Source organism: Melospiza melodia, unplaced genomic scaffold, assembly GCF_035770615.1.
Source record: "Melospiza melodia melodia isolate bMelMel2 unplaced genomic scaffold, bMelMel2.pri scaffold_46, whole genome shotgun sequence".
Classification (NCBI taxonomy): domain Eukaryota; kingdom Metazoa; phylum Chordata; class Aves; order Passeriformes; family Passerellidae; genus Melospiza; species Melospiza melodia.
Window position 1 is genome coordinate 1,697,346 of NW_026948783.1, and position 7,057 is coordinate 1,704,402.

Here is a 7,057-nt window from a genome sequence, read left to right on the forward strand (position 1 = left end):
GAGGGAATGGAAGCCCAGCAGGTTCCCCTGCAAATGCTGCCCCTGTGGCTACAGACACCCCCTTTTTAGCTGAACCTCTTGACAGAAGCTTTACCAAACCAGTGGCATCCTAATGCTCTTTCTCTTTCAAAATCAGAAACTCAGCCCCCAAGAAAGAGCAGGAAGACATACAAAAGCCAGGTAAGGATACACCCTAACCTAAGTAGAATGGAAAACTCTACTTACGTGCAAAGTGTGTAACGTAATACGCGGAAAAAGAAATGCCATAAGCAGCAAAAGCTGCTGTGGCCAGATGGTGAAACATTGTCATTTTTGAAAGTTAGGTAAATAGAAGAAACAAGGCTCTTGTCAGTGGGCAGCTACCCACTGACAAATACCCCAACCAGAAAAGTTCCCCTCAACTGAGCAAGGCCTAGGGCTGCTCTGACACTCAGGCCTTCCGTGCACCAAGGCAACCTTCTGATGTCACGACGACAAGGTGGCAACCATGCCCTGACATCACAAAGCAAACGCTCCATGTTGGTGTGTGAGTTTATGCAAAGCAATAACCAACCTTCCCTACAGCAAACACAAAAGAGCCTGGGAAGATTTCTGTGTCACAAAGCAGCACAAATTCCCTTAATGGGCCAAACCCTGTTCAGGGATCCAAGAGGATCTCCAGGAGTGCCCCAAGCACCTACAGCCTGTACCCCAGCTGAGCACTCAGATGGGACCCAAGCAAAGGAAACCAGAACAAGATAATGGCCCACAGCATTGCGCATGTGAGAAATGACTCTCACTTTTAAAATTTTAAAGGTTTAGTAAACCTTAACAAAGGACTGAATAAGGAAAAGTTGCAGCATTTGGAGTCTCTGTGACAGCCATGTGCTCATCTACAAAAACGATGCTCTGCCTTTTATACCCTTAGCTCCTCTAAAAGTTTTGTCAGACAACTTTTTCTCTGCTGTCCATTGGAGGATATTACTTTCTTGCATCCTGACTGGAGGTCAGGCGTTGTTACACCCTGCCTGCTGGTCACAAGCCAGCCCTCCCCAAATGCCCTGACTACCAAGGCTATTACAAGGGGGACGGGAAAGAGGACTATGGGAGGATATATTACAATACCATCACTGCACATTTGAACATCCACATAACATCTACTTCTCAATTGTCAGACCCAACTATTGCATTACTCGTCTAGAACACACAGAACCAGGAGAGAAGCCACTGTTGGCATCACAGCTGAAATGCTTCCTAACAAATCTCCCCACATATTTGCACCTTTATTGGACATGCCCAGGGCTCCGGTGCGTGTACATCTCTGCCTTTCTTCCCCTTTGGCAGCAGTCGAACTGGCAGCATCTGCCTGCCAGCAGCAGCTGCTCCCAGCTGGGAACGCCACTGGCGCTGCTGATTTCCAGAGGCTTCTGTGTGCCAGGGGAAGCCAAGGCAGGAGCGGGTTGAACGGTGCTGGCGCTGCTGCTGCTCTGTGCCAGAGAGCCCCGGCTGGGCAGGGCACGGTGCCCACTGCGCTGCGGGCTCCTTCTCCTGCCACAGCTGGGCACACCTGGCAACAAGGCATGACAACCTGTGGGCAAGCCAAGGGGTTTCTGGGGCTGCACTGCTCTGCACACACCCAGGACACCTGCAGCACAGAATTTTAACCCTCAAACAGGTAAACCAAAGGGAAACAGGTGGAAAAGATTTCATGTTGACCATTCTTACCTGCTCAACAGAAGTCTTCAAAATGAACGTTACCAAGCAGGGCCCGATTCCTGCTGCCATCTCAGGGTTAGAAGAGAGGCAATCCTTGATCTCAGCACTGGGTGTGTGGGGAATCACTTCCCTAACACGTGCACACCCAGCAATCTCACTTACTATTTTTTATCCATGGATCTAAGACATATTCAATACTTTGCTGAAACTCACAGGCTAAATATTCCCCTATCACAGACATCTTTTCATTAAAATCCTTTCGTTAGGATTTTTCCTGCTGAAGCTGAGAAGTTGCAGCAACAAAGTGTAAACAATGGTCATCTACTGCTGTGGAATGTAACAGGTGGATGCATGATTGGTCTCCTGTGGATGTTTGGGTTTACTGACCACTCATGGCACAGCTGGGTCTCGCTCTCTGCCAGGAGACAGACCAAGTATTCATTCCTTTTATATTCTTAGCTTAGCTAGCCTTCTGACAACTTTTCCTTCTATTTCTTTTTGTATAGTTTAATGTAATATATATCATAAAATAATAAATCAAGCCTTCTGAACATGAGGTCAACATTCTCGCCTCTCTCTTCATCCTGCAACCCTTGTGACCATCATCACATTCCCCCAAATTATTTGATTTACTGATTGATACTTATTGACACGTAAACCACTTCTCCGAATTTACTGACATGAGAATAGGAGTGTCCTGTAGGTCCCTGCCGGTCTTTGACACAGGTTCAGGAGGAGACAGACCCATGCACAAAATAACCCAGGACAAAACTGGGCTCGCAAAGCAAATTCATTCTATTTGTTGCACTAGCAAATAATACATACCAAGCCCTGGATTCCTAAAAATTTGCTGAGCAAGAGAAGGAGGTGGAGTGGGGTGCTCAGCAGCAGGGGCAGGTAGGCAATGCACTTTCAGGACATCCCCTGGATCAAAATGCTGTGCATCTCATCCTTCTCACCCTTCCAGCTCAGAACCAGGCCTGGTATCTCCTGCTCAGGAGTGGAATTTCCCAGTTACAGCATTGGCTCACACATGCCTGGCATGTGAGATGAGGCCAATGAATCCAGGATTTAAAAGAACTGGAAGAGTTAAAATTTTAGCAAGATTTAGTTAGGGGGAAAGAGTATAGCAAGAAGAGTAGAAATAATAGGGGATAGTTAATTTTTAGCAGATAAGGTAGTCAAGGCTAGGGTAATATATCACTTGTCTGTCTTTACTATGTTTAAAGAAGCAGGATGGGATGCGGATTTCTTTGTGACAAAGAAGAGGACCGTAGCCTGCACCTGGGCCCTGAAACTTCAGCTATAGCCAAGGGGTGTGAAAGCCTGCCAACAGATCATAAGGAAAGAGGTCAAATTGAAGAAGACTTCTTGGCCTTCATCAGAAGGAGACCATTCCCCACTTTAAAACCCACTCATCCATGTGATGTGAACAAATCTGCAAATGTGAAGGAATTTTGGACTCAGTTATAATACATTTGAATACAAAGGGGGTAGGTGGGGTTACCTAATGAATATGTATTAGTTGTTTTGGGAATTATATGAATATGTAAGATTTTTTTAGATCAGTAGAGAGACAGTGCTTCTTCACACATGTCTTCAGGAGACAACTCCTCCTGTGCCTGGCTGTAATAAACACACCACCTCCTACCTTTTACTGCAGTGAGTTCTGTTCCACACCTCATTTGCTGACCGCGGCAGGAACGCTTCCCTGCTCCAGCAAGAACATCCGGGCTCTGGATGTCTCTGGGCGCTGCCAGGACATTCCTTTCCTGGAGGCACCTCCGCTCTTGACTGCTCCTCTTGGGGGACAGACAAGACTGCTGGGACTGTGGAGAAAGGAACGTTTAACTCTGTATAAAGTAACCCGTAAGGCGTATGCAGGGGAAGGGCTGTTCACAAGTCACACAGAGATGTCCTGTGCACAACGTACGCCTGTACAGTTTAGGTTTGGGTCTGGCTGCTGGCAGAAAGGATTTGCTGTGTCAAGAAGGACCTGCTAGCAATTCTGGGGGTGAATTGAGCAAATCCTGTTTTATTGCTGCTATTTTTCCTGTGTGTTGTAATTGTGGCTGTGTTTTCAGTGTGTGAATGTTTGAGGAAGATGATGTGGGTGGATGCTGATGTGGTGGATGGTGTGTGTTGTGTTGAGAAAAGTGAGCTCTCTGTCCCCTCATAAAGAGATATTCCCTTCCCGGTGAGCCTGTGTGTGTGGACTTTGTAATTGCAGGGATTGGTACTCCCTGTGACACCTGGTCCTTGGGAATACAGGGGGGTTGAGTGGTTTTTCTCCCACATTGTGGTCATTTGGGACTGCACGGTTGTGTTTGGGGAGATTTCGGGATTTTGTTTTCAACAAGTGCAGCAATTTATGCAGAAAACTACAGTGTGGTGATTTATTATGTTTAACTATGGTATTTCCTTTCTACTGCCGCCCTCTCCGAGCATTTACAGTCTCCTGCCATGAGGAGGACACTCTCTTTCCTCCCCTGGACATCCTCTTTCCTTTCCTGGACACTCCCTTTCTCTCCTGGAGCTGTTCTCCATTAAAGCTGTGGGACTTTGGTCCTGGGAAGAGAGAGCGCCTCTCGTCTTTTGCTTTTGTCCTTGTCAGTGTCACTGGGTCCACAGCTCGCCAAACTGATCCCCCACAAGATGAAAACTGACAAATGGCCCCATATACACAGCTCAAAAATTGGTGACATTTTTGATGGACTGGGGTGTTCGCCACATTTTGGAATTCCCTATTCCCACACAGGTCAGGCAATTGTTGAAAGGATGCACCACACTCTAAATCCCATTCTAGATCAGCAAAAGGGGGAGTGGCCCAAGCAATACCTCAGATGAGGCTGAGCAAAGCTTTATATGTTTTTATGTTTTGAAAAGCGCATTTGCAGGACCTAATCCTCCAATTTTTAGGCACTTTTCAAACAGCACACAGGAAAAATTGAAAGAAAATCCTGCAGTTTTGATCAGAAACCTTGAGTTAGGACAAATTGAAGGACCATTTCCACTAATCACTTGGGGCAAAGGGTATGCTTGTATTTGCAAAGCTGTCGGACCTAAGTGGATCCCCGTGAAGGATGTGAAACCGTCTCATACACGAGAGTGCACTGACAATTCCACCAGCAGGGAAATGAGCACGCAGACGTGAGCCACACGGAGAAGCTACGGTGCATGACAGACGTTCCCTGTTCAACCTGTGAAAGCTACAAATCTTGAGATTGATTGTTGATTTTTGGACTGTGAACATGGTTTGTATCATAGAGCTCTTTCAGCAAAAGCATGGTGCCCATTGTGTTCAAAAGAATTCTAAAAAATTGTAAAAAATGAAGGTTAGAGGGACAGTTTAGTGCCCTATAGTTGGCCAGTCCCTGAACAAATGCTAAAAGATTTGCTTGAAAACTGAAATAGATGAGGAAACTTTTGCCAAAAAACAGCTGAACAGGAACACGGAGTTTGATCAAAGGATATACTGGCACTTGTTGGTTTTGCTTGCTTGCTTTTGCATGTATACATGCCTGTAGATCAACAAAAAATGAATGTTTGCCTTGCTTTAGCCAAGTCAGCAGGCTCACTCACCATGCGTTTGACCAATTTGAGCCCAGACAAATCCTTTGCAACCCCTCCGGTCGGTGTGCCTGTGCCAGCCAAGGAGTAGCCAATACCCAATCGTGACAAAGATTGGTGTGAGGCTGCCAACAAGACGAATCCCATAACAGCTGGCATCACTGGGCCCCTGATCATCTTAAAGCACCTTCTGAACCTCAAGAATTGGAATTCTTGGTTCATTGGTGATGGAATTTTGTGCTGAGTTTCAGTACCAGGGAGATCAACAGTTAAATACTACTCCCCATCATCCTGAGGACAGATACTCCAGTTTGTGCTGCAATTGTACTACCCCAGTGCCCCCTAAGAGTCAGGGCAGGCTCCGGTTGGATGTCAGGAAAAGGTTTTTGCCCAGAGGCTGCTGGGGCCCTGCCCAGGCTCCCCAGGGAAGGGTCCCAGCTCCAGGGCTCTCTGAGCTGCAGCAGCGTTTGGACAGCGCTGCCAGGCCCAGGCTGGCATTGCTGGGGTGTCCTGTGCAGGGCCAGCAGCTGGACTGGAGGATCCTGATGGGTCCCTCCCAGCTCAGCCAATTCTGTGGTTCTGGGATCCCATGAGCCTGGGGATGGGGCTGACAATGGTTGCCATGGCAACGGGCTGTGGCTGCAGGCCTGAGCTGGTGTCCATGGCAACCACCCCTGGCATGGGGTCTCCATGGAGCTGCCGAGGGACTGACCATAGCAACAGGGGGCTGGGGATGGTTGCCATGGAAACTGACCATAGCAACAGGGGGCTGCTGATAGTTGCCATGGAAACTGACCATAGCAACAGGGGGCTAGTGATTGTTGCTTAGGATCAGATTTGTCACAGGCCCTCAGAGGGGTTCCTTGGGGACTTTCCAAGAGTCTCCAGGCTGTTCCAGAGCTGGAATGTCACACACAGAGACAGGGGCTCCATGAAGACCTCCCAGGGCTTTCTGGGGATGGTGAAGAGCCCTGTGGTCAGAGGCAGTCTCAGCAATTCCATGGTGACATCCCAGGGGACCTTGTGCTGCAAAGGCACCCATCTGTCACAGGCACTCACAGGGGCTCCACGGTGACATCCCAGGTGTCCCCAGGCTGCCAAAGACCCAGGATGTCCCAGACATTAACAGGGTTCCTGTCATGGGCAGATATATTTATATAAATATGTATTCTCTATTATGGTAATGATTAGACAAAATTGCCTTAATCAGAAATATTTATGCCAGGATGTAAGAGACGTAAAATATATTATACAGAGCACTAGGAAATTATTTCCAAGCAACTGTATTAAGCAAAACTTTTAATTAAGCCGAGATTGGTGTCACTCCCCCAGACCAATGATCATGGGAAATTCCCTTTGGCTCAGCCTGGAGCAGTGACCTTCAGGGTGTCCCCACCACTGGGAGGAATCCCCACACCCCTCAAGAAGGGAAATGTCAGGAGATGCTGCCATTAAAATTTGGGATGGGGCTTTTCTCGTCTGAGGTGCTGCCCTGTCAGTCAGATGTGCCCAGGCTGGGCCAGCTCAGCAGCTCTGCAGAAGCTCTCAGTGGTGTCACTTGGTTGTTCCTTTCTCTGGGGATTTTTCCAGCTCTGCCACAGCTTCAGCTCCCTCTGAGGATGTTGAACTTTGAGATGGAGGAGTCAGGCTGGTTTCAGCGTTATTCACCCCCAAAGCAGTGTGACTCCCCTCCTTCATTTCCCACTGGGGGCTTTGCAAACAGGACCTTGCTGGAGTTGTTGGAGCCCATTGCAGGCAGAGCCTCCTGCTCCAGCAGGAACTGCCTTTCCTG